This window comes from Eptesicus fuscus, chromosome 6, assembly GCF_027574615.1.
Source record: "Eptesicus fuscus isolate TK198812 chromosome 6, DD_ASM_mEF_20220401, whole genome shotgun sequence".
In the NCBI taxonomy this organism is placed as follows: Eukaryota; Metazoa; Chordata; class Mammalia; order Chiroptera; family Vespertilionidae; genus Eptesicus; species Eptesicus fuscus.
The window spans coordinates 57,878,697-57,905,272 of NC_072478.1; the positions used below are offsets into that span (position 1 = coordinate 57,878,697).

Consider the following 26,576-nt stretch of genomic DNA (forward strand, 5'->3'; position numbering starts at 1 on the left):
CATTCTTTTCTCTCTCTCTCTCTCTTCCACTCTCTCTAAAAATCAATGGAAAAATTATCTTCAGGTGAGGATTAATAAAGAAATAAAATGAAACAGCATCCCTGCCAATGCACATACTGCAGTCCAATTTAATCAGAGCACATATCCTATCTAATAAATAGACAAATATGCAAATTGACCATAACTCCGACACACCCACAAGCCACGCCCACCATCCAAACAGAGCGAGTATGCAAATTAACCCAACCAAGATGGCTAAAGCCACAGAGAGCAAGGTTTCCTAGGTAACAGAGGAAGCCAAGCTTTCTGCCTGCCCTTGCCAGGCCTAAGCCTCCACTCAAGCTACAAAGTTTCAATTATAGAAGGTAAACAAATTCAAACAGAAATGGCAGCAGAATGGAGCTTGAGAGAGCAGGCCAGGGTTGTCCCCGGCAACAGGGGAAGCAAAGCTTTCCACACACCCTGACTGGGCTCACCCGCTTAAGGCTACAAAGTTTCAATTATAACCCCAGCAGAAATGGCTGCCGGCAGCAAAGGGAGCCCCAGGCTTGGCTCCGCTCCAGGCTACAAAGTTTCAATTGTAGAAGGAGAATAAATTCCAGATACCAGGGCCTCCGCTTGGGTTGCCAGGGGGCGTGGCCAGCCTGCAAACCACCACAGGCCCCTCGCTCAGGCCACCCCACGCCCCAAGGGAACCCCACCCTGATCAGGGACACCCTTCAGGGCAAACCAGCTGGCCCCCACCCCTGTACCAGGCCTCTATCCTATCTAATAAAAGAGTACTATGCAGATTGATCATCACTGCAACACACAATATAGCTGCCCCCATATGGTCAAAGATTCTGCCCCCATGTGGACACAAGATGGCCACCACAAGATGGCCAGCAGGAGAGGGCAGTTGGGAGGCACCCAGCCTGCAAGGGAGGGCAGTTGAAAGGGACCAGGCTTGCAAGGGAGGGCAGTTGGAGGTGATCAACCCTGCAGGAGAGGGCAGTTAGGGGTGACCAGGCCAGCAGAGGAGGGAAGTTGGGGGCAAACAGGCTGGCAGCGGAGTGGTTAGGGGGTGATCAGGCTGGCAGGCAGAAGTGGTTAGGGGCAATCAGGAAGGCAGGCAGGCAAGCAGTTGGGAGCCAGCAGTCCTGGATTATGAGAGGGATGTCCGACTGCCCACCGGGATCGGGCCTAAACGGGAAGTCGGACATCCCTCAAGGGGTCCGAGATTGGAGAGGGTACAGGCTGGGCTGAGGGACAACCCCCTCCATGCACGAATTTCATGCACCAGGCCTCTAGTATTACAATAGGTATCATTTCAATTCATTGATTGCTTTGATTAGACAGCACCAGGGCTCATGTTACAGAGAACTTTGTCCTCTTCTTCAGCACCTTAAGTGGGGTGGCCATTCAGTGTGTAATATAATTTATTTGCTAAAATATATGTTTGTGGCTTGTTTTGAGACATCTTTAAATTTGGAATTGTCTTCCACTCAGTAATCTCTCTGGATCTGTGCTTTCTAGGCCACAGATTTTTGTTCTGAGGAATCAGGCAACACCTATTTTAAAGGGTAAGTTGCCTACTTAATATCTTTTCTTTCAATGGCTACATTTTATACCATAATGGACTTTTAAGAAAGACCTTAGAACATAGGTTAATGTAAAATTTTAAGGTCAATTTTATTATCTCTGTAATTCATTTGATTAGTCAACTAACCAAATAAAAGTATATTAAATTGCACAGCTTATTTAAATTATTACAACACACAGTTTATTTTATTAGTTTTCAGACAAATTTCTATTATGACAATGACTTTTTATGCAGATTTAATTATTTTCATTATTTTACAAATGTTTTAAGGTACCAATGCATTCAAAAGAATGTCTATGTAGAATAAGTCTTACTTGTTTTTGGTTTCATGTAAGCATAGGTTGTTTTATTTTCATTGAAGTAGTTAATAGGGTTAACCAGAGTTAATAGAAATGTTTAACCATGCTGAGTGGTGACTCTTTTAAAAATATTTTTTTATTGATTTCAGAGAGGAAGGAAGAGGGAGAGAGAGATAGAAACATCAATGATGAGAGAGAACCACTGATTGGCAGCCTCCTGCACACCCCTATCAGAGATCGAGCCTGCAACCCTTGCATATGCCCTTGACTGGAATCAAACCCGGGATTCTTCAGTCCAGTCTGTAGGACGATGCTCTATCCACTGAGCCAAAGCAGCCAGGGCATGAGTGGTGACTTTTTGACAAATGGTCTCTCAATTTAAACTTAGCTGCTAAGACTATATAATCAAACAAAAGCAATCTCGGCCTTTTTAGCAGTACAGACCACTTTCTTTCCTTTCCAAATTATGCTTAATTATTTTCATGAAAGTACTTTAACAAAAAATGATCTCTCTGCTATTTGTTCAAACATATTGATAAGAAGGAAAAAGTATTAAATCATAGAGACAGCCCTAACCCATGTGGCTCAGTTGGTTGGGCATCGTCCCATGCACCAAAAAGTTGCTGGTTCCCTTCCCAGTCAGGGCACATGCCTGGATTGTGGGCTCAATCCCAAGTAGGGAGAATGCAATAGGCATCTGATCAATATTCTATTCTCACATTGATGTTTCTCTTTCTCTCTACCTCTCCCTTCCTCTCCTTTCCTCTCTCTAAAAATAAAAATAAAAAATTTTCAACAATTATAGAGGCAAATTTAGGGTAGGAGACTGAATTCCTGTAGGAACTAAGGAACTATGGTTTGACAGAAAATACTCTCTTCTCTTAAGGCCACAGCAGACAAATGTTAAATTATAATTGGCTTTCTCATTTCTTGTGGAATATCAAAAACAATATAGCATTCTTTACCTAATAAACTGGCTTCCTTATTTTCCTACATGAGTTAATGAACACTTACATTGAAAAAGCTGAGAAGGCAGCCTATCACAATTTACAGACAATTAAAAAAGAAAATAAATGAATGAACAAATAATGATACTTTTGAAAATGTCTTAAGCATTGAAATTGTCATAACATATTTTAAAAGGCAAGATAATTGGCTTTAGTAGAAACGTTACCATATGCAAGCATTTCCAATTTCCAACTTAATGAAATTTACAAAATGATGAAAGTATAATTCATTCTTACCACAGTTTAAATACTTTTTTTCAATGGTATGGCTATTCTCAGTTCCCATTGTCTAGAAGAAATGGATAAAGTGTTGAATAAGCCCTTTACAAGACTATCAGTACCATGAAATATAATTGTAGAATAGATTCAGGACTTTTGAAATATTTGAGGTATAAGTAAATTTCTTCAATAAACAAATATTCTCATCTAAACCTCATTTATTGTAAGAAGCTAAGGGCACATATACTAGTATACATAGTTATATTGCTACTTCCTCCTCCAAAAGAAACACTGAAGTTATGGGTTTTTGTTTTTGTTTTTGAATAATCAAGGTGTAAAAAATGAGACCAGTATCTTAGTTGAAGGTAAAATTCAAATATTCCCATACTCTTCCCACCTCTGTTGCAGTAGGGTGACAGGGATCTCCAAATAATCTTTCATAAGGAGTATGGATGCAGACTTACTGTCATATAATAGAAAGTGGAAAGATTTGGTGTTAGGTAGATGTGTATTCAAATCCTAAAATTCCTACCTACTACTTCAGACAAGTTACTTATCTCTGCCTAAACCTGTTTCAATAGCCATTATTATATATCCACTTCAATTATCTAAAAACTAAACTAAATGAACTGACATTTATAAAAGAAATGAAGAAATTATGTGTGTGTTGGCATAAATATTTCAAATATTAGTAGGGAAATACCAAGACTTAGAATAAATATCTGCCTTTAGAAGTGGAAAAAATGTTAAAATTCTAAAATATTAGAAGTAAAAAAAAATAAAAAAAAAAAACAGAAAAAAATATATAATTACATTAATATGAAAAGAAAGGTGAATAGTGCACAGCTCGTTTTGCTCCAACAATTGAGTTGGAATTTTCCATTTCTGCCTTCTTTGAGTTATCTCATACTAACAATTGAACCAATAAATTCAATGCATTTGTTTTTGCAATAAAGGGCTGAGTTGTGGCAGAAATAGAATATTCTTTTTTTTAATGTATTCTTTTTATATATTTCTTTATTGATTTCAGAGAGGAAGGGAGAGAAGAGAGAGATAGAAACATCAATGATGAGAGAAAATCATTGATTGGCTGCCTCCTGCACACCCCCCACTGGGGATCCAGCCCACAAGCCAGGCATGTGCCCTTGGCCCAAATCGAACCTTGGACCCTTCAGTCTGCAGGCTGACGCTCTATGACTGAGCCAAGCCGGCTAGGGCAGAAATAGAATATTCTTGGATCAGCCTTACCAAAAGACATGTGTACTCTCCAAATGTGAAAACATTTCCCAAAATTACATTTGAAGAATATGATGTCTGTAAAACAAAATAAACATAAAATATGTGCTATTACAACACTTTCTTATAAACTTTGTATCCAATGGCTTAATTCTATTTTATCAGAATTAATTGGACTAATACTCTCTTCATTTTATACTCTTTTGTTCTTATGATTAAAATATACTTAGGTTGCAAAAATTGTCAGTGCTTTTGTTATGCTTATTATCTTTGGTAATCAATGGAAAAGGAGTTGGGCATTCTGATATTTATATTATGAAGTTTTAAAAAATATTTTGGGAGGAGCCAATAAATATCAGTATGAAAACACTTTAAACATTTCCTTCCCTCCTTCTTCTCTTCCTTCTTATCTCATATAATTCACCTAGTTACGCAAACTCATTGATGTATCCTTCTAGAAGCCTCGGACTGGGGCTATTTCCTACATGATAATAGCTGGATACAAAAATTTATCAGAAGACAATATATACTGACCAACTGACCTGTCAGTTCCAGCCTTGCTGGAACTCTTACTGCAAGTGTCTGGATCATTACCATTCCTGAATCAATTATTACTTTACTCTCAGGTTCCAAACCAGAATTTCATTTGTCAACAGGAAATCTTGACCGTTAAAGTTTTGGTTTTGTGGCTATGGGATTAGCAGTATATTCAAACTGTGGGTTCCATTTGGGGTTTTCTTTATCACCACAATTCATTCTTAATGCTTATTCTAAGGGCCCTATTCTACTACAAAAAATTTCCATATGCATTTTAAACTTTATATAGTTAAACAATTCTTTGATAATCATTTCTAAGGAAGCAATGTTATATTTAAATATTAAATATTTAATGACCACTGTGTATCTTAGCAAATGGCTCCATAAGCAGTTGTAGAAGGAGTTAACAGTGACTATGGGGGGTATAAAATCCACACCTCTGAAGGGTATCTTCAGTGTCTGCCATCTCAGTAGCCCTTCACCACTTCGTGTTTGTTTGTTTTTATAACAGCCCCTAGAATTTCCTTTGGAAACCATACCCATCATGTTTGAGCTACAATGTGTGAATTTGTGCTTCAGTCCGACTGAGTTGTGACAAAACTAGGGAAACATGCAATGGAAAAGGAACCTAGCTAGGAAATGAGAATCCTTCAGTCCGATCCCAGCTCTGCCGCTAAGTGGCTGTAAAACCTTGACAAATTTACCTAAATTATCCAGGTGTCTGCACTTTCACAACAAGGGGGTTGGTCCCTCTATGACCTCTGGGAGAAGTTCAGCTACTGGTTCTGTGACCTTTCCTAAGAGAAGGTCTGAAGAGTCAACATTCAAGGAACTGTTAAGCGTTTATTTCTATCAGACCCAAGATAATCAATCTAAACCAAGCACTTGCACCTTGTTTTGTTGAAATTGTTTATTGAATAACAAATAATAAACATTGATATGATTAACAGCAATTCCTAATTGATAGAGGTACAAGGGTAGAATAAAAATATGATTTTATTCCTCCTTTTCTCTTCCTTTCTCTTTCCTTTCCCACCCTTTTACTAACCCAATGTGTAATTAATTAACCAACTGTATATGTTTAACCTTATGTTCTGGCTAAGATTTGCCACAGTTCTCAGCTGACCAGGCAAGAACAAAAAGACTTATAATCCAGCCCTGACCTTACACCCCTGGCCATCAGGAATACAGAGGCTGATCAATTAGGTCTCAAAAAGACCAGAATGACGCAATCACTGCTTGACCTATTTCAGAACGCTGACCATTCTGTTCCAGGGATCTGTAATGAAGATATTTATCAAGACCCAAGACCCCTACAGGGACTCAAATTCCAGAACTACAAGTCACCAGAAACCACCTTTTTCTACCTACCCACATTCCTTTTCCCTGATTCCCCTATATAACAAGCTTAAGGGGAAGGTACATTTAGAGTTTTTACCAGTCACCTTCCCAGATTTCCAGCATCTGATATTATTAAACACACACTTATACCCCAAACCCTGTCTCTGCTTTTAGGCTGGGTGGTGGCAGGCAGCATGAGCCCTGGACTCTGTTGACCTCCGGTTTTATAATGAGAGGGCATAGAAAGCAGAAGGCTGTAATATATCAAATAATCAATTCAAGAGAATTTTCCAGAGTTGACTCTTGAAAGACATAAGCCTCCAAATTGAAAAAGTTCCATTCTTAGACAAGTATTTGTTTAATTTTAGAACCAAATGAATAAAGACAAGTTTCTAACAGTTTCCAGAGAAATAAATAGGTCATGTACAGAGGAATGATCAGATTGGTACCTTCTGGTCAATAAAACTGATGTTAGATAGTCATAGAGCAAAACTTTCAGAGACCTGAAAGAAATATATTTTGGACTAAAATTCTGTCTGGCCAGTTTTGCAGTCAAATGTTTGGAATAAACACAGTGTCAGACATACAAGTTTTTAGAAATATCACTTCCCAAACATGTTAAGCTAGAGAAATAATCTAATCCAAGATAGACAAAGACACGTTTTAGGAAAGGAGGTCTCCTACCCAAGAAGAAGTCCCAGGATTAGCACTCGGAATGTCTAGATGACAAGTGAGGGACAGAATGTTCCAGGAGAAACAGTAAAACAAATATATAAATACTCCATAAAATGTCTGATCAAATAAATGATTGAAATATAATCTTAAGATAAAGGGACATAGTGGTTAAAAAAAATTAGAAACTCTTGGTATATGAAAAAGCGACAAAAGAGTAAGTTTTCAAGTAAACTACACTTAGTGTGTTGATTTAATTAAAAATAGCAATTTAACTATACTAAGAGGTTGTGGATTAAGAGGCAAAGGTGTAAATAAATAACTCCTAAAATTGAGTAATTGAAGCATGGTAGTACAAGGTAGTATTTTTAGGGATGATGAAAAGAGCAACAAAAGGAATCAGTTAAGAATCAAAAGGTACAAACTTCCAATTATAAAATAATAAGTCATGGGGATGTAAAATACAGCATGGTGACTATACTTAATACTGAATTGCATATTTAATAATTGCTAAGAGAGTAGATCTTAGAAGTTCTCATAAGAAAAAAACATAATCTTGTATGTTTGATCTATTTTATCTAGACTTGTTGTTATGTTCAATATACACAAATATCATACACCTGAAACTAATGTATGTGAATTTTATTTCAATTCTAAAAATAAAAGAATCAGCTGAAAGAATTAAAAGGGGTTGCCTCTAGTCAAACTGGAGAATGGGGAAGAGCATGTACCCTTTCATAAAGCTTTGCTGTATTAATTGGTGTTTTTAACCAGGCTCATGATGTATTGTGATTTAAATATTTTAATTGTTTAAATTTTGTAATATGTAATATTGTTACAAAGAACCGGAATAAATTAAGCAATGCTAGGACAGTTTGGAGTTACATTTATTACGCACAGGTCCAGAGGAAAATGTCTCTCAAATTCTGGGGCCCAACATGGTGGAATTTTCCCTATTTATATGTTTTTACCTTCTTTGTCTCCCAAATATGGGGTATTTCTGACCCCTTTTGCAAGTTCTTAAAGAGCCCCTATGTGCTGGGGCCTTGAGACCTCAACCAAAGGCCTGGCCTGGTGCCAGCACTGATAATTTTGTCCGGGGAAAGTTTAATGGCCTCTCTGAAGTGGGAGTAGTCTCATTTTCTTTATTATTTAAGCAAGCAAGCATTTACAGAAGCCAAATAGCAGGGTTAAAATTTCAAACAGCAGTTTTTATTATAAGATGGATGCTTCAATATTAGGAAAGATTTTAAATACTGTTGATATATGAACACCAAAATACATGTTACTCTGTATGGTATGATCTAAATTTAGTAAAATAAATAAATACTTGATATGTTTTTCTTTCATATGTCAGGTAATTTATTTTATTCATTAAAATTTATTAAATTGAATATGTATGTGTATTATTTATTTTTACTAAATTTAACATATATACATGTATTTTACTAAATTTAAATATATATAGTTAAAGCCATTTATGGTGACTGACAACATTGAAAAAAGAGACAAGAAGAATTTGGAAAGCCAATTTCATGTGGAATGAGCAACCTTAGTATTTAGTATCTAGGCAGGAAGATTTTGTGGTCTATAGAGTTTAGAGGTCAGGTAGATTTTCAACTAGCATAGTTAACTTTTAACTGCAGACACCCAGCTAAGAGTTCTTAAACATTAGTCACTAGATGTTTTTGACTTTGTCAAGTGATTGCAACTCACTGTGGCTCTGACCCTAAATGAGTTTTTGTGGAAATGGAGCCAAAGGCATTGGCCTTTAGCCAGCACAGATGGCCCAACAGTGCAAATTGCAGCATTTTGACTTTGAACTTGTAGTGCAAGGCAAGGGCTTCAGCAAAGCAGTGCATTTGGTAGGTGCTAAGGCCTTAGGCTGCAGACTGCTGTAGTTTATTAAGATGCAGGCACAGCTTGGCCTGGTATCACGGCTAGGCTGAAGTGAGATTAGTACCTGCAAGTATAGGCAAGTCAGCCAGGTTACACAGGAGCCACAGAACACTAGGAATTATCTAACTTTTAAGTGTTAAGATATCTTGTGGCTAAGGCTTAAGGCCTTTTGCCTGAAGTGGTAGTAAGTGGCATGCCATTGTGCATTCAAGGCACAGGTTGAAACTGTGAAGCAATGACCTTAAATTTGTGTCTAGCCCAAAGGCTCAATCATATAAAATGAAAATAGTAGAAAAAAAATGTTTGGGCGAGTTTCAAAATGATAATTATTGTAGCTGGGCATGTGGAGATCACAGTGCCCAAGGGATTTGTAGGAGGGAAAAGAAGCAGAAGAGAGTCTAGATTTTAGAAGACCAAGAGGCTGAGGCACCAGCTGTCACTAGCATCTCAAGGGGCACCCGCTCCAGCAGCCTCAATAGCAACTTCTGTTCAGAAATTCTGAGGGTGCTTTTTCAGCTGAAACAAATGTGACTCTAAGGTGAAATCTTTTTCTAGAAGGCAGAGTTTTTATGGTTTTTTGTTTGTTTGTTTGTTTGTTTGTTTTTAGGCCGAATTAGTACCATTCCAAGAAGCAAAGAAAATGTGTCGTTATACGCAGGCACACAATACCTCATGGAATACCTAGGAGTCCGTACTAACAGGGACGTGCTTAAAGGGACCTGGAAGTTAGAAGATTTCTAATAGGTTGGGAGAGAAGGAAAAATATGTGGGTCCTCCTTCCCCTGGGACCCACATATTGATAATTCGTAGTGACAGAATTGATCATTTGCTGAGTGGTTCCTATCAATTAAATTCAAAGGATGTGGATTGCAGAAAAGTAATCTGGCTGGCAGCCCCAAAAGAAGTCAAGATAGTCACCATCTACCGTCTGTTTTTTAGATACCAATAGAATGTCCTTTGACAACACTTATACGGGGTGTATGGGAATAGGATTGTTACCATGGATCATTGCTAAGGGCTAGCCTTTGGCTCATAGTCTAAATTTGGTGAGTGTGGGGTTAAGGTTACTTTGTAAGTCCTATTTTAAAGTCCAATTGAAGTGAGAATGATGAGTCTTGACATTGATTTAAGAATTTCTGAGGCCCTAAGAGATCCTCACACTTCCCAGGCTGCAGCTGCTGAAAAAAATCCAACTTTCCCCAGGGGTAGTGAACCCCTCTGACTGAACTGAACAAAATTATAAATAGGGAAGGATTACTTTGGAATTTATTTTTTAAATATATTTTTATTGATTTTCAGAGAGGGAGAGAGAGATAGAAACATCAATGATGAGAGAGAATCATTGATCAGGTGCCTCCTACCTGAGACTGAGCCCACAACCTGGGCATGTGCTCTGACCAGGAATTGAACCATGACCTCTTGGTTCATAGGTCAACACTCAGCCACTGACCCATGCTGGCTGGGCTGGAATTTATTTTTAAAAGTCAAAGGAATTTGATTTGGAATTTGTGTCACTTGGCTTTAACTTGCAAGAGTAGATATTTTTTTAACTTTAATTTTTTCCTAGAAATTTAATATTGTCAGAGGGCTTAAAGGGAAGATTGGGACATCTTTATTACTTGAATTTTATGAATAGAAAGTCTTTATGCATTTTATGATTGGAGTAGCATACCATTGCCATCTAATTTCATTGCAAAACTTCTGATATCCTATATAAAGCAGCCTGGTTAGAAAATACTTTGGTTTGAAAATTGTAATAATACTATGTTGAATTTCTACATCATATATACTTGTAATTACATATATGTTATGTAATGTCATATATGTATATGTAATGCCATTACATATATATTGCATAATAATTACATATATCTGTAAATTTGTAAAGACTACACTTGGCTCGTACTTTTCTCCTCTTTGGGGAACCATCCTATTTTGGAGAGCTTAAATTCTACTCTGCTTCTCCAGGGCCAAGCCATGCCCTAATGGAGCTTGATCTTCCAGCATCCAGAATTGCCTGTGGTTGGAGGGTGTAGTGCATAACTTTGGGCTTCAGTTAGCTGATGCTTTGGTTTCTCACACAAAGCTATGTGCTCCAACTTAGTCTTTATCAATAATGAAGACATTATTATAACCTTCCTCTTCTACTCTTTATTTCTCAATTAAGAACTTGGGCTATGAAAAGAGATATCATTATTTAGTTCCTCTCAGATATTGAAGTAGCATTATGTGCATGTGTAATATATTAATTGTTATCCACATATAAAAAATAGGCATATCCTATATAATAAAGAGGTGATATGCAAATTGACCGTCACACCCTCGCACAAGATGGCCACCCCATGTGGTCACAAGATAGCCCCCACAAGATGGCCGGCAGGCGAGGGCAGTTGTGGGTGATCAGGCCAGAAGGGGAGGGCAGTTAGGGGTGACCAGGCCAGCAGGGGAGGGCAGTTGGGGGTGACCAGGCCTGTAGGGGAGGGCAGTTAGGGATGACCAAGCTGGCAGGGGAGGGCAGTTGGGGGTGATCAGGCCGGCAGGGGAGCGCAGTTAGGGGTGACCAGGCCAGCAGGGGAGGGCAGTTGGGGGTGACCAGGCCTGCAGGGGAGGGCAGTTAGGGATGACCAAGCTGGCAGGGGAGGGCAGTTGGGGGCGATCAGGCCGGCAAGGGAGCAGTTAGGCATTGATCAGGCTGGCAGGGGAGTGCTTAGGGGGTTATCAGGCTGGCAGGCACAAGTGGTTAGGGGCAATCAGGAAGGCAGACAGGCAGCCAGCAGTTGGGAGCCAGCAGTACCAGATTGTGAGAGGGATGTCCAACTGCCAGTGGGATCAGGCCTAAACCAGCAGTCAGACATCCCTTGAGGGGACCCAGATTGGAGAGCGTGCAGGCTGGGCTGAGGACCACCCCCCCTCCCAGTGCACGAATTGGTGCACCAGGCCTCTAGTATGTATATAATATACAAACAACTATGTATTCAAATATACTATAGATGTACATATATATTTATCAATGTCTCATATATGTATATGTGGGATTGCTAGTAATATTTTATATATTTTCTTTGTACATTTTATATTTCTAATTCTTTTCTATGTAAATTCATTAATCAGAAAAAAGTTACAGTTTTAAAAATACTAAGTTCAGTTGTCACCATAACTTGCCCTCTTCCTTTCTCCTTTCTGCACAAATTTCCCTCTTCTTTTTCCAGAATGTCTTCCTAAAACTAATGAGAACTCATTCCAATGTATTTTATTTGACTTACATGTTTTACTGTTTGGTCATCCCCATTACAGATTGACCTACTTAAAAGGAAGAGTCATGTCTTAATTCTAGTTTTTATCACATGCACATAACAGCATGCTTTGCATAAAGTGAGCTCATTAAATATTTATTGATATTAAGATTCTACCATATGAAAACTTTTTCCCAGTAATTGAGTTGAATGCTAATGAAATAATTCTAGAAAATAGGAGAAAAACAACATGCCAAATACACGAAATGAGGTAATTCCACATAAGGGTCATGCCATGGTCCAATAAGGTTGTTATGGAAAATTTGAAAATAAAACTATATTCCATGAGGCAGCAGATTTCGATCAGACTCCGGTGCACCATATCTGCTGTGAGGTAAAATAATGGGAGCGTATTTGGAATCAAGCCTAGGCAAAATGATTATGGAAACATAGTGAGATGTGCTTAATATTTCCTCAGAGGCCATAACAACTCCTCTTGCCAAATCAACAAATCCTGTTATCCCATCTCTTGAGAGACTAGATGATTGAGTAACAGGCTGCAGATGTGAAGTCTTTAAGCTTGTTTTCCCATTGAGGAGCTCATCAGGCAGCGCATAATGTGATGACTCCCCCAACCTATAAGGCCTCAGAGAAGCCAAGTCCAGCCTTGGGAGCACACTGAAATCACGTGGAAGCTGTAAAAATGATTGATGTCTGGTTCCCAGCCTACCTCCTGCAACACCCCAGCTCCTGGTTTAATTGACCTAATGAGCATCCAGAGTTTTAAAACCTCCCCAGGTAATTCTAATATGCAACCAAGAGAGACAATCACTCCTTGAGGGTCTCTTGGAAGTCTTAATGCCTTTTTTTCTGTCTATATGTTGTCCCAGACACTCCTACTTTCTGCAGATTCAAGTAAAATCATGCAAGTTGGTTCATGGTTGGCCTGGAATTGCAAAGATAACTTTTTTTTTCACCTTAGGGCTTCATTTCCAGCTTAATGGTGCTCTCCTTGAGTCCCCCTTCTCCCTCAAGAAAAATATGCTTCCATTGCATAGAGTGCTAACCTGTTCTGTTGACGTAAAAGAGTTAGGGATGAACAGTGTGCTATAAGTTAGGAAGAAAAAATATAAATAATTTTTACTGTGGAGACTGTTTTTCCTGTCTTACATTAAACAGTTTCAGACTCTCATTTGTCATGGCTAGATTTTAGAATTCCTTGATTAAGAAAAAAATATATAAAGGTATTATAATAAATTTTAAAAGCTGTAAAAAATTACAAATGTATTTATTAATCCAAGTAAGATCTACTTTGTGGAAGGGAGTAAATGCATGTCTGTCTCATTCTAATTATTTAGCATGCAGAAAATGTTTAGTACACATGTGAATTTGGCATTATAACTCTGTGTCTCCTCCAGGATTCTATTGTTCTATGACAGTAGATTGCACGTGGTGATAGTTCGATTTGTCCATTTTACCACTTTTAAGATATTTATTGTGATATTATCTGATCCCTGGTGGTCCCAAGGTCCAGAATGTTATCCTCATTCCAGCTCCCAAATCCCAAAGTTATCCAGGCATCATGGCTCAGTTTCTTCCTTCCTTCCTTCCTTCCTTCCTTCCTTCCTTCCTTCCTTCCTTCCTTCCTTCCTTTCTTCTCTCTCTCTCTCTCTCTCTCTCTCTCTCTCTCTCTCTCTCTCTTTCTTCTTTCTTTCTTTCTTTCTTTCTTTCTTTCTTTCTTTCTTTCTTTCTTTCTTTCTTTCTTTTTACTGAATAAGCTCTCACTGCTCAGTTTTTATGCTTGGCCTGGGAGCAGTAAAAGCAATACTAAAGCTATAAGTAGTTGGTCCTTAACTATCCTTTCTAACTACAAACCACATTACATTTCTTGTTGGTCATGAGGGAGTCAGAGAACTCTCAGAGCAGTCATTTATGTGATGAAATATAAGTATATTGTTGAGTAAAATATAGCTATGGGAAGTTAAATAAACCTACAGTGTGTTAAATAAATCTACAGCTTTAAAGAGGCTTGCTTGTTAATGTAAAGAGCTGGTCAAATCTGTAATACAGAGGAAAATCAAGGATAAAATTTATGTATGAAAGAATTGAGAACAAAGACAGCATCCTTCCTTTAAATGCATGCTAACTATGGACAACTGTAAAATGAAAATTATCCTGGATTTATCTTCACAAGCCATGGACATCTTAGCAACACCTCTTATCATTCTTCCTTCCTCCACAAAGATGATGGGTACTGTTGGGTAATGTATAATTTGCATCTGGATCAATAGTTAGTAACACATAATTCTTATTTTCATGTATTTTTTTAAAGCTTACAATCTTGGAATAGCTATACACCAAATCTCCATTTCTTAAATGACTCCAGTAAATCATTTCTATTCATGCAGTTCTAATGGCCACCTACTTAGATTTTACATTATCATTAGCCTTAGGAAAATTCATTTTCCAAGCAAAATTGTTTTTACTGTCTTATATTCTACTCCTGATACCACTAAGGTATATTATCTGTTCTAGCCTAAATAGAACCTCAGATTCCCCCATTTTCCCCAATTCCTTGAACTTCCTGAAGTTGTGTTTATGATATAGAGATTAAGTACACTGAAGTTACAAAACAAATCTAAGATGGCAAGAACCTTTTATATTTTAAAAGAATTGTTAGACTGTTATCCAGTTGTCTAATTTGGTATAACAAACCACCTCAAAACTAAGTGGCTTACTAGTAAAATGATTTATTACTATTAGTCTTAAATCTTTGCATTGACTGGGCTCAGTTGGGCATGTCTTCCCTCGCATTTTGCAAATGGCTATAGTCACAGGGTGGCTGGGGCTGGACATGAAATTACTCAGAAGCCTGGCACCTCTGCTGGGATGGCAAGATAGTTCTCTTTGTCCATAGGGTCCTTCCACATGGCCACCGAGGGCTTCTTCATAAAGAAGAACTAAAGATCTCCTGGTAGGTAGACTTTTTACTTGGTGATTGGCTTCTCCTTTCAAATGTGTTTCAAGAGAACTAGGTAGGCACCGTAAGGCATTTTCTGACCTAGATTTGGAAGTCCTGAAGCATCATTTCTGATGCATTCTACAGAGTATGTGAGACCAGTCAAGACTCAATGTAGGAGAACACCGATTCCAGGAGTCTGGGTACACTGGGCATTTTTGGGAGGGAGGGGTTAACCACACCTGTAATCTTGAAAACATGCATGTTTGTTATAGGAAACTTCATTTTTATTAGGGTGTTTATTAGAGAGAAATGTATTTGTTCACCAAAATGTCTAATTGTTTGTCAAAGGAAACTAAAATCTCCTCACCCATTTTATGATACATACATGCTGATTATGATTTCATTCAAAGTATCACAATTTATTCAATAAGTTTAAAGATTATAATTTTTTTTTCATTTTGAAAACCATGTGAAAGACTTTCTTCCTTATATGTTTTTTTTCTTCATTTAAATAAATAATTCTGCCAATTTACTTTTAAAGCACAAAATAGAATCCATTTTTTTCCACAGCAGGAAAACCTTAAAAATGTAAAAATGCTCATAAAACCACAGGGAGATGGTAGTACCAGAGCTAGGGATGCTACACTCTCCAGAGTCAGGCATGTGGGAAAAGGAACCCAGAGAGCAGATGCGGTAGAATCCCGAAAGACCAGATGGTGCTTCTGAACCTGTGTTTGGGTAACAAGAGAGCACCTAGTTCTAGCCTGATCCTCACACTAGAAGGTCTACTCTATCCAATGCCTGCTCCATGGATCAGGTTTCCAGAGCAGAGTTCAATTTCCTGAAGGACTGAGAGAGAAGGCAAGGTACCACATAAGCAACTAAGATTTAGGGCCAGTAAACAGGGACCAAGTTATTAGGACTATAATTTATTGCAGGAGCATGTGTCTCAGTTTTAATAAGGTAATTACAGCCACTGTAATATATAAAGCACCAAATATCAGTGGGTTTTTTATAAGGGGACTTTATTTTACACTTAAATTTTAAATGGATGTTTCTGATTGATGAGTGTCTCTCCTTCAAGCAGTGATTCAGAAACCCATACACTTTCCCTCTTATGACTGTCAGTTTTATCATGAGGATTTCAAGGTTGTCATGCCCATCTGCACACAGCAGGCAAAAAGAGGGGGGGGGGTGGAATAAAGGAATCATGATTAAGAGATTTTCATGGGCCAAGAATGGAGGTGATACACTAACTTCGATCATAGACCTCAGTGGTATGTCCAAAGCTAACTTGGAAATGGAACCTTAGCCATGACAGAGATGATGGGGAATGTGATTAGCTATGTGGCCAGGAGGAGGAAAACAGGGCTTTGGTGAGTACTTAGCTGGTATTTACCACACCGTGGAACTAGATTATAAACAGAATTAGAAAGGATTGAACTGGCTCTAAAAAACTTTTGATTTTGGTACTCTTCTGTTTCCTCTTTCTCCTCAGGCAAGAAGAGTCCCAGGATCTTGGGAAGGGCTAAACCAACAAGGAGGTTTAATGTTCCAATCTTACAGATGAAAAAGACAAAAGAATGCCATAGAAGGATATTGTATATGTAAATTTAACTTTGACCAACATTAATTCTACAAATCAAAAGAATATGAATGGCAGTGGACATAGAGAGCCTAGAGAGGGATCAAATAAGCATTGTTGAAAAAGTGTATAATAGAAAATATAGACTGAGAAATGTCAGTAACAAAAGAAACAATAAAAGATACAATAATAGTAAAAGAAATAGCTGCTCATAGAAACAGTGCCATTATAGAAGAAAGTTGAAATTTGGTCAGTGCCGTTTCTCTTATGGAAACTAAGAAGAAATTACTTCTTAAACCTAGAAATTTCCACTTTATTAATTTTCCTAGTGAAGATGTATAATGCTGGTTGACTGATGGGCATTTATTTTACTTTGACTACCCACATCGGACTTGATTTTGCTATCAGCAGACTAAAAAGCTGCCACTGAAATCAGACTTAATCTTCCATTTCATTCTATCAGCCTCAAGAGTTAAATAACAGTTATCTATAACTTTTCCCTTTTGTACTTTTAAGCACATATGCATTTTTATCTTTGTTTTAAATTTACTCTACTTCTTAGCTTTAAGGCATTTAAATTTTTCTATATTAACTTATATCATATGCCTGGGAAAAATAAAATTCCTATCAATTTTGGTGACTCCTGTGTACAGGAAGCACAATGGGACCTCCGATAGTGAGAGGTCCCTATAGCCAGACCAAACAGAATCCTTTTGAGGGTAAGGTGTGAGAACCTGCTTTTGCATCCCCTTCACAAGGTACACATGGATCTGTGAAGTAATAATATAGAGAGGACACATTTCTTACTAGTATAAGGCATCGGAAGGCCAGCAGGTTATTTTCTTAACCAGCCTTCATCTAATCCATTTCCTAAACAATGTGGCTTTGCAGCAATTCATGAGGGAGGGAGGAAATGGAAATGGTTGCTTAATAGCCTAGAAGAATTTTCTAGAGATGCTTCAGTAGTAACAACTTGCCTTCCTCTGCCTATGATCCATGAATAACAAAACAATTGAAAAGGGAAGTGAGACTGATAATATTACAATGACATCTCCATTCAAAAAAAAAAAAAGCATGGCATTGAAATAATTATGGGAATGAATCATACCTCTTCCTGCCCCCCTCCAAAAAAAAAAAAAATCCCCATAATTTCCATTGCTCAGCTTGAAGCTTTCTAATGCTTGAGTATAAAGTATCATTTTAATTTTTTCTTTACTCCATATGTGAACACATTCAGCCAAGGGATAAAATATCAAGAAATATCCCATTTTCTCTCTCAGCTATCTCCTACCCCAGCCTGTGCATCATTTCCTCAGTGGCAACTTCCTGCCGAGAAAGGAGTCCTGGGTTAAGAATCAGACTACTTGGGTTCACACTGTCCCTCTGTCCCTAGCTATCACTTTGCTTATAAATAAGTCACTCAGTTTCTAAGGATCTCAGCTGTAAAGTGAGAAAGATGGGATAATCACTAGGACTTCCAACTACTTCTACGATTCTATAATTCTCTTTTGTCCTTTTAAAGATAAAGCTCCAAAGTGTTAGCATAGGTAGCTAGTTAGTTATAAATAAAGGAAGGGGGCAAATAATCAAATCAGACATTAAACATAATATAATAGGGAGCCGAATCAGAAAATAAGCCTGCTTCACTAGGAAGTTGCAGCATTCATAGGCTCCCCAGGGGACCAGTGCACCCCTGCCCTTCAGGACCTAATCCCCAAAGAGGGCAGAAAGGATGTTAAGGGCCATTAGCTGGCATCACCAAGAAGAAGGGATAACATAGAGGGGGAATTCTTACTCAGCTCTGCTGCGTGCATGCCCAGTAGAAGACAAAATGGCTCAGGGAGAGGTCATTCTGCTGAGGCACGCTGAGTAGGAGCCAAGATGGCAATCATGAAGCCTCTAGCCTGGGAAAAGGAACGGATTGGATAAGGAATACAGAACCCCCCATTTTCCCCACAAAAGGTCCAGGAAATGTGTTGGTTAATGGGAGGACCCAGCACAAATCCTGGAAGGATTAGGAAATTGGTTGGTTCGTTTGAAAGAGTGCCTTCCCAAGCTTTAGATTATACAATCAGAACGTAACAAAGGCCTCTCACTGGGTAACACAAATTCATTCGCTGTGCACTTGCATGTTCTCTCTTCCTGGCAGCCATGCGGGCTCCAAGTATGGCTCAAAGCACAAGCCTGGCTACAGCTACTCAGCACTGGTTAGAGCTCAGCCAGGAATAGAGACTAAGCTACCCGGACAGGGACAGAGACCAAACTAGTCTAAGCTTTGGCATGGATTGAACCATTGCCACAGAATCACTGGACTCTGGCCCTTTTTCTGGGCTTGAAGACAGCGAAATGACAGAGATTAGACTCCAGAACCTGGGAGCAATCTTTTATTTCTATTCCAATACACCTTACCTTCCATGTGTGGGTCCCCAGGAATGCTTTTCATGCATCTCCGTGGACAGACCCCATTTCAACCGGCTCCTGAGTTCCCAACACTGTAGTACAGCAGGGCTTCCATGCTCCTTCTGCCATGTGAGGCTGCAACCAGAAGTCTGCAGCCTGGAAGAGGGCCTCCACCTGACCATGCTGGCAACCTGACCTTGGACTTCCAGCCTCTAGAACTGTGAGGTATCAATTTCTATTGTTTATAAGCCACTCGATGCTGCTTTGTTACAGCAGCCTGAATGGATTAAGATAAATAGTATTTTATATTGATTACCTGATAAAAAAAAATAATACCTTAGGTATTTGGGTTAAGTATAGTATTAAAATTAATTTCATCTTTTTTTAATGTAGCTACTAGAAAATTTAAAGTTAAATAATGGTATTTGTAGCTCACATTATATTTCTATGGGCAGCATTGCTCTATAGCTCACATTGCTCTATAGCTCACATTATATTTCTATGGGCAGCATTGCTCTACACAACATTATCTTCTATAAAGATCCATAACACAGATGATACCTTCACCATTATAATCTCATAGGTTTGGGCCAAAACCAAAATTAGTGCCTAAAAACATTTATTTAAATTAAAAACATCTTCCTAATAATAGCTGTTAATAACAGGCTTTAAATTAGCTCAAGGAATTCAAATTAACTTAGTAAATCTAGTCATTACTTTTTTAATATATATTTTTATTGATTTCAGAGAGGAAGAGAGAGATAGAAACATAAGTGAAGAGAGAGAATCATTGATCAGCTGCCTCTTGCATGTCCCCTACTAGGGATTGAGCCCACAACCCAGGCATGTGCCCTTGACTGGAATCAAACCAGGGACCTTTCAGTCCATAGGCCAACACTCTATCCACTGAGCAACACTGGCTAGGGCTTTTTAAATTTAAATTACTTATTGTTTAAAGTATTACATAAGTCTTCTTTTTCCCCCATTGACCTCTCCCTGGCTGCTCTAGTCATTACTTTTTAAATTATCTTAAGGGCAAGTTTCTAGAACTATTACTCATTAAAGTTCATATCTAAATAATCTGAATCACATTGGTACATTTAATAGTCTCTTTTAAAAATATCTTTATTCCTTTAGGACTTCTTCTAAAAATATTTTTAAAAGAAAAAAAAAGAAAGTTAAAATTATGCTGGCTAATGGAGCAATTATCCAAGATTCATGAGGTTCAAGTTAATGAAATTGTACCAAATCTGTTGCTGGGTTTGAGGTCAGTATTATTCAATTCTTTTTAAAAATAATATCATAGAAAAATTCAGCCCAAAATACAAGACAAGTCATCTTGACTGGGATAAGAATTAATCTAAAAAAATCTCACAATTGAAGCAATGCTATAGAAATCTTTACTGACATATCTCATCTTCTTACATTCCTTTAACGTTGTGAAATGAAACGCCTCTCACAAGCTGTTTCTTAGTCAGATTTCTTGCCCCTAAATAATAAATTCCATCCCCCAACTTGGGAAACTGCTTTTTTCTGTGAGCTTGGGCTTCAGGCGTCAGAGCTGGACTCCAGATTAATGTTATAACATGGTTCCCCTGCCCACACTCATCTATTTGTTCATTGAGAATGGTTTTTGAGAGTCTACACTGTGCCTGGTCCTGCTGTAGGTGCTTAGGATGTATCAGTAAAAAATAAAAGGACCAGGTTGCTCAGCTGGTGGTGTAGCTAGGAAAATCCCTGGGTAAGTGGAATGGGGAAACTGAGACAACATTAAACAAGGCCAAACAGTATGGGCAGCTTGCAGCCAGCTTGTGAATTACAAGACCTTGTCTTCCCTAGCCAAGGGAAGCAAATGGTTTATACCTTCCCTCCCTAACCAGAAAATACATAGTTTAAATCACCCTGGCCTGGGGAAATAGAGAACAAAAACCCAACTAATGCCATTTGTGCCAGCTAAATCCAAGAATGGATGAAGTTGGGGAACAAATGACAAAAACCCCTTAAAGCCAAACAGATCTAAGATAAAAGTAAAACAGACCAAAGAATAATCCAAAACTCCCCTATGTGCTCATTTTGATGCATCGGCATATTAAAAAATACACCTGGAAAACTGATGAATGTTCTACTGGAACCCTCCTATAAGATTCTCACCTACAAAAAAGATAAAAATGATCAAAAGACCTCTGGACAAAGACTCATTGTGGACTCGCTCTAGAGTACGCCCATGCCCCTTCCCAGGAATTAACTTTTTATTTCTGAGGGTCCCCATGAGACTTACAGCTGGGGGAGCAGTGAGCAGTGGCAGCTCCCCCCGGGCTCACTCCCTGATCCTGTCTCCAAGGCCTCCTTTTCTCTGACTTCCCAGTGAGCTAAAGCAGCCTCACTTTGGCTCACTTCTGTCACTGCGACCTTCACTTCCCAGTGAACTAACAACAGCCCCACCTTGGCTCATAACGTTTCTAGAGGCCAGAGCACTGCCTAAGCTCTCCCCTATTTTTCTTCTACTCTAATTTCTTCCTTTGTTTCATTGTCCCAAACATTAATAAACATACTCTCAAACTCACCTGGACTCGTGTTTTGAAATCTTTCTTACAGGAAGTCAAGCACCCACACACTGCAGGCCAGCCTGAGGCAGACCTAACCTGCTCCAGTAGGCCCATGTGCTGTACACAGTTGGAGCATCATCCCTCACACCAAAAGACTGTGGTTTGATTCCCAGACATGCCCTGTATGGGAGGCAGCCAATCAATGTTCCTCTCTCCCTTTCTCCCTCTAAAATCAATTTTTTAAAATCCTCGTGTGAGGATTTAAAAAGTAATAAAAAAAAAAAAAAATTAAAGTAAAAAAGAAAATAATCTCTCCGCTCTTCTGGAATTTTAAGAGGTATATTGTGGGAACCTCCTGGTCTGGATCATAAAAACCATGGAACATCACCAAGTCCCAGGACTACTAGCAGAAGAATCAGTTATAAAATAAATGCTTCTTATCATCAGCCAGCTGGCTTTTTATCTGTTCAACAGGCACTCAGTTAAGCCCTTTCAAATGTGTTATCTCATATAATGATAGATATTAAGTGATGAGTGATGAGAAAAAGTCACAGAAAGATTTTTTATTCGAAGTGTTTTTTCTGAAAAAAAAAAAAAATCTAGTTCCATGATATTACACAACAAGCTTGTATAAAATATAAAGTTACAACCAGAATCAGATTCTTTAAGTAACAGACACTATCACAAGTCAGTGGTCTTAGATAGGACAGAGGAAGTGGGGGAGAGGAGCATATAGCCTGAAACACTATACATGCACTTTCAACCTCCCTTTCATTAGACCCATTTTGAAGTCATGTTACATCATTGCCTGGCAAACTCAAAAAGGAAGACATAATTTGGCTGCATAGTAGATATGCCTAGGCTAGAAATGCAATGGGATGAACCACAGTCACAAGCTCTGGTAAGGTCTTGCCTTGGTGCTGACTAGTTGAATAACCTCCAAAATGTGGCTTGTGCCTTCTGAGCCTCCGGGTTTTCTCTCATAAAATAAAGGCATCGACAGGCTCTCTAGCATTCTGTGCTGCTAATCCTGAACATAAGCTTCATAATAAATATTTCTTAAGTTTGACCACAAAATATTGTTTAGTCTTACTCTCTATTTCTATAAAATCTTACATTAGAGAACCAAATATTTTAATGTTTTCTAGAAAACTAGAGGCCTGGTGTACAAAATGCATGCACAGGTAGAGTCCCTAGGCCTGGCCAGCGATCAGGGCCAATCTGTGGGGTGACCAGAGGGGTGATCGGAGCCCCCACTCGCACCTGCCTTGGCTGGCCTGGAGACACCCGCTTGCTGGCCCCGCCCCCACTGCCACCACCACTGGTCAGGGCCTGTGGGCTGGGGGCAGCTCCTGCATTGAGCGTCTGCTCCCTGGTGATCAGTGGTCGTTCTGCCGGTTGTTCCACCATTTGGTCAATTTGCATATTAGGGTTTTATTATATAGGATCATAGCATTAAAGAGAAAGAATACTTCTTCATTTAGCTTAAAGGAATCCAGCTTTGTTTTTTTTTATTGTTTAAAATATTACATATAGTAGTACATATATCTCCTTTTTTTCCCCCATTGACCTTCCCCCAGCCTCCCCTACCCCCCATTGAAACAGGAGTTCTCTTGGCCACATTTTATAAAACAGGTAAATGTACACTTCTTTGTATAGGACCCCTTACATTAGCTTCATATAAGAGCCCAGGGAAAACATCTCTTTACAATTTTTTTTAGGGGAGAGCACAAACGCAGTCCCTCACTACCACAAATTATGTAGTCGAGTTTCCAACATTTGGGGAAATCGAAGGTACATCTGGATGATCCCCACCCTGGAAAAACCACCTTCATGATCATGGTATCTCCCCAGATAGGTATTTCTTTTCACAATTTCAATTTTTAATAAAAAGTTGATGATGAGATAGATAGAGATAGAGATAGATAGAGATAGAGATAGAGATAGAGATAGAGATAGAGATAGAGATAGAGATAGAGATAGAGATAGAGATAGAGATAGAGATAGAGAGAGATAGATAGAGAGAGGGAGAGAGAGGGAGAGAGAAAAGAGAGAGAGAGAGAGATCAAGTTTCCTGGGGAAAAGTTAAAGGTACAAAGATAGTATTTTTCTGGGTCTGTTCAATCTTTCTGAATCCTTTATTCAATGTGTGTATGATAACTTTGTACTAATTCCCTCATGAGAAGAGCATCATGATATTCAAGAAAGAAGAGATGTCTGGTTGCTTCTCTGAGATGCCAATGCTATCCCTGGGAAGTCACCTGTCAGAGGAGACAGTGATTCACTTGACCATTTGCCACCTTCATCTGGGATTTCATCTTCATTTTTTATCATTTTTCATGTCACTGTCATCGTTAGGTTCTTTTACAAAATCTGCTTTATGGACTGTTATATGGACAACACATTGCCAGATCTTTCAGGAAAAGATTTTGACCATTTGTTGCCATTCATTGACTTGCTAAGTTCAAATATTCTTTGAGACATAATTTAATATTCTTATTTTTAACTTAGTACTTTGTTTTGCTTTATGTTTTGACTATTTACACATGTTTGAAAAAATTTGACATAGAATTTCAGTTGAAGCACAAAAACTAAAGCTACTTAAAACTTGTAGTACAACATCCCTGTACCTGGCTTCCTGTGATCAGTTACTGATATAAATGCCTGGTGGACACAGATGAGGACTATATGAAATGTCATGTAGAAGACTCACTAACCCCACTTAGTCAACTATGGTCGACAGTGGTTGAGACCAGGGAAAGTTACTTAGCTTTGTTTAAAAGCGTATTTATTTTATTTTCTAATAATAAAAAATATGATCTTAGGAGATAATTTGAAGAATACAAAAATGTATCACCAATTTGCTTTGAAGCTATTTTGAACAAATTGACATTGCCAGAAGCATTATATAAAAATCCTCTCTCAGAGCATTCCCTCCAACATTGGGAAGGATCTTCTTTTAATTGTCAATTTAATCAGGCTTTGTGATTTTACATGTCTAGTTTTGATTACTTGTGAACTTAAATGTTTTAATATGTCTATTTCTTCTTTTGAGAATTTCTTGCTCAGCTTTTTCTGTTGTTTCTTTGGTGAATTCTTATCCCTTGGCATGGGTTCTTTAAGGCTATTTTTAATGGAGATAATATTTAGAAGCTAATAAACCAAATCATGTTCATTCTCAAAGATCCCTACTTCCTTGTACTCCAGAGCTCCCAGTTAGAGTGCACCTAGGGGATGTAGAAACACATACGTACTTATACCATGGACTTTGGAGAGAATTCCCACCTTCGCTCTCCATACGAGAGCTAACCCAGGAGGCTTGCTGCACAGCATTAGAGGATATGACAAGGTGAATGGAAGAACCTTCCCTCCCAGAACAAGAGGTGTATAGAAAGAAAGGATCGATCAGTAAAGGAGGAAGAAGATGATCCTAAGGGGTCTATCCTTACTCGAGGCCCTCAGTGATTCACCTGCCAGAGAGTAATGCTATTGTCTTTTGCCACATGTTGGTAGCAAAACTCTTAAGGACAAATACTTGTAATAGCACTTCAAATCACACAAGCCAGGAAACCAAAGCTTGTTAAACAAAGTCATTAAGGCAAATGCCCACTCAAAGCCCACAAAGGAAGCCCTATAATAACTCCATTAAATGTTATCTCTAAAGAAAGCTGCATTTATTGGCCTTAATTTACCTCAAATGCTTTTCAGAATAAGCTCCCCTGTGCTGAGTTTATGGGATGTGGAAGGTAAATAGTCCTTGGGGAGCATATTGCAGGTTGTTATAAGAGACACATATCATTTTAAACTAAACCTTCAGCATCTGTTCACGCTCTGACTACAAATGACGAAACTGACAATAATTTACACTTACTCCATAAAAAGGCAAGGTGGTGATTAAGAAGAATCTGTGATCTTTATTCAATGCAAACCACATCTGCTGTGCTTCCCCTCCTACCTGGGTGTCTGGAAGGAAGTCTCCCTGTTCCCAGCACCAGGGGAAGGGGGTCTTCGTGCCTTTTGAGATATCTGCCTCAGCTTCCAGGCTTTCCTTCTTTCATCCTAACCCAGGTCTTATTTTTCATCCTAAACCAGATAAACTCTCTAATATAAACACTTACCAAGAATAGGGTTTAAAAATGTGTCTTCTGTCATAACACACATAAGGACTAAAAGAGAGTTTCGCCTCTGGAGATATCAAAGCCATTCTCATATGCTGGGCTGCTCACCACCAACATATGCTTTTCTCCAAGTCTACAGTTTTGCATTTATGTGAGTTTCAATGATAGCATTGGGTTAAAACCTTTGCTATATCTTGGAATCATCTGAGGAGTTTAAAAATTACATTAATGCCTGTGTCCCTGGAATTCTGATATCATTTTCTAGGATGTAGTCGGAACACCATGGCATGTATAGCATCTCCCTGACCAACTGACTTCACTCTTGTTGCTCATCTGAGATATTTTAAGATTTTAATCATCCAACTAATGTACTACTTTCAGTCCACTATTCTTCCCCTTCTTCACACTCTCTGCAACCTTCTCAGGTGTAAATCTCATGGCATCAGATACTTTCATTTACCTGCTCATTGCCTGCACTAGACCTAGTTACCTGAATAACAGCTATATGACAAGCTTATTCATTGTAAAACTTTTATTATTTACAAATGGTCTAGTAAAACCAAACTGCAGTAGGATATCAATTTCAGCTTTCTCTAGGGCTTTGGTTTACAAAACACATAATACTGCAAATTCTGGATGAATATAGCCAGAAATTTGGCTAAGAAGAAAGCATGTAAATTATTTTACATATATCCCAGTTGGCAGGAGATGTGTAATTATGGTGTGCGTGTGTGTGTGTGTGTGTGTGTGTGTGTGTGTGTGTGTGTTTAGCAGGGAATCTAAAGTTAAGTAAAAGGTATCTAACATAAAAAGTATAACAGAGCCCTAACCAGTTTGGCTCAGTGGACAGAGCATCGGCCTGCGGACTGAAGGTTCCCAGGTTTATTCCGGTCAAGGGCATGAACCTTGGTTGTGGGCACATCCCCAGTAGGGGGTGTGC

At 38.6% G+C, this 26,576-nt stretch overlaps 1 pseudogene; it reads right to left on the reverse strand.

Moving 5' to 3' along the window:
* Positions 1–23,236: 23,236 nt before the first annotated feature.
* LOC114233475 (U1 spliceosomal RNA) lies at positions 23,237–23,380 on the reverse strand (annotated as a pseudogene).
* Positions 23,381–26,576: the final 3,196 nt, after the last annotated feature.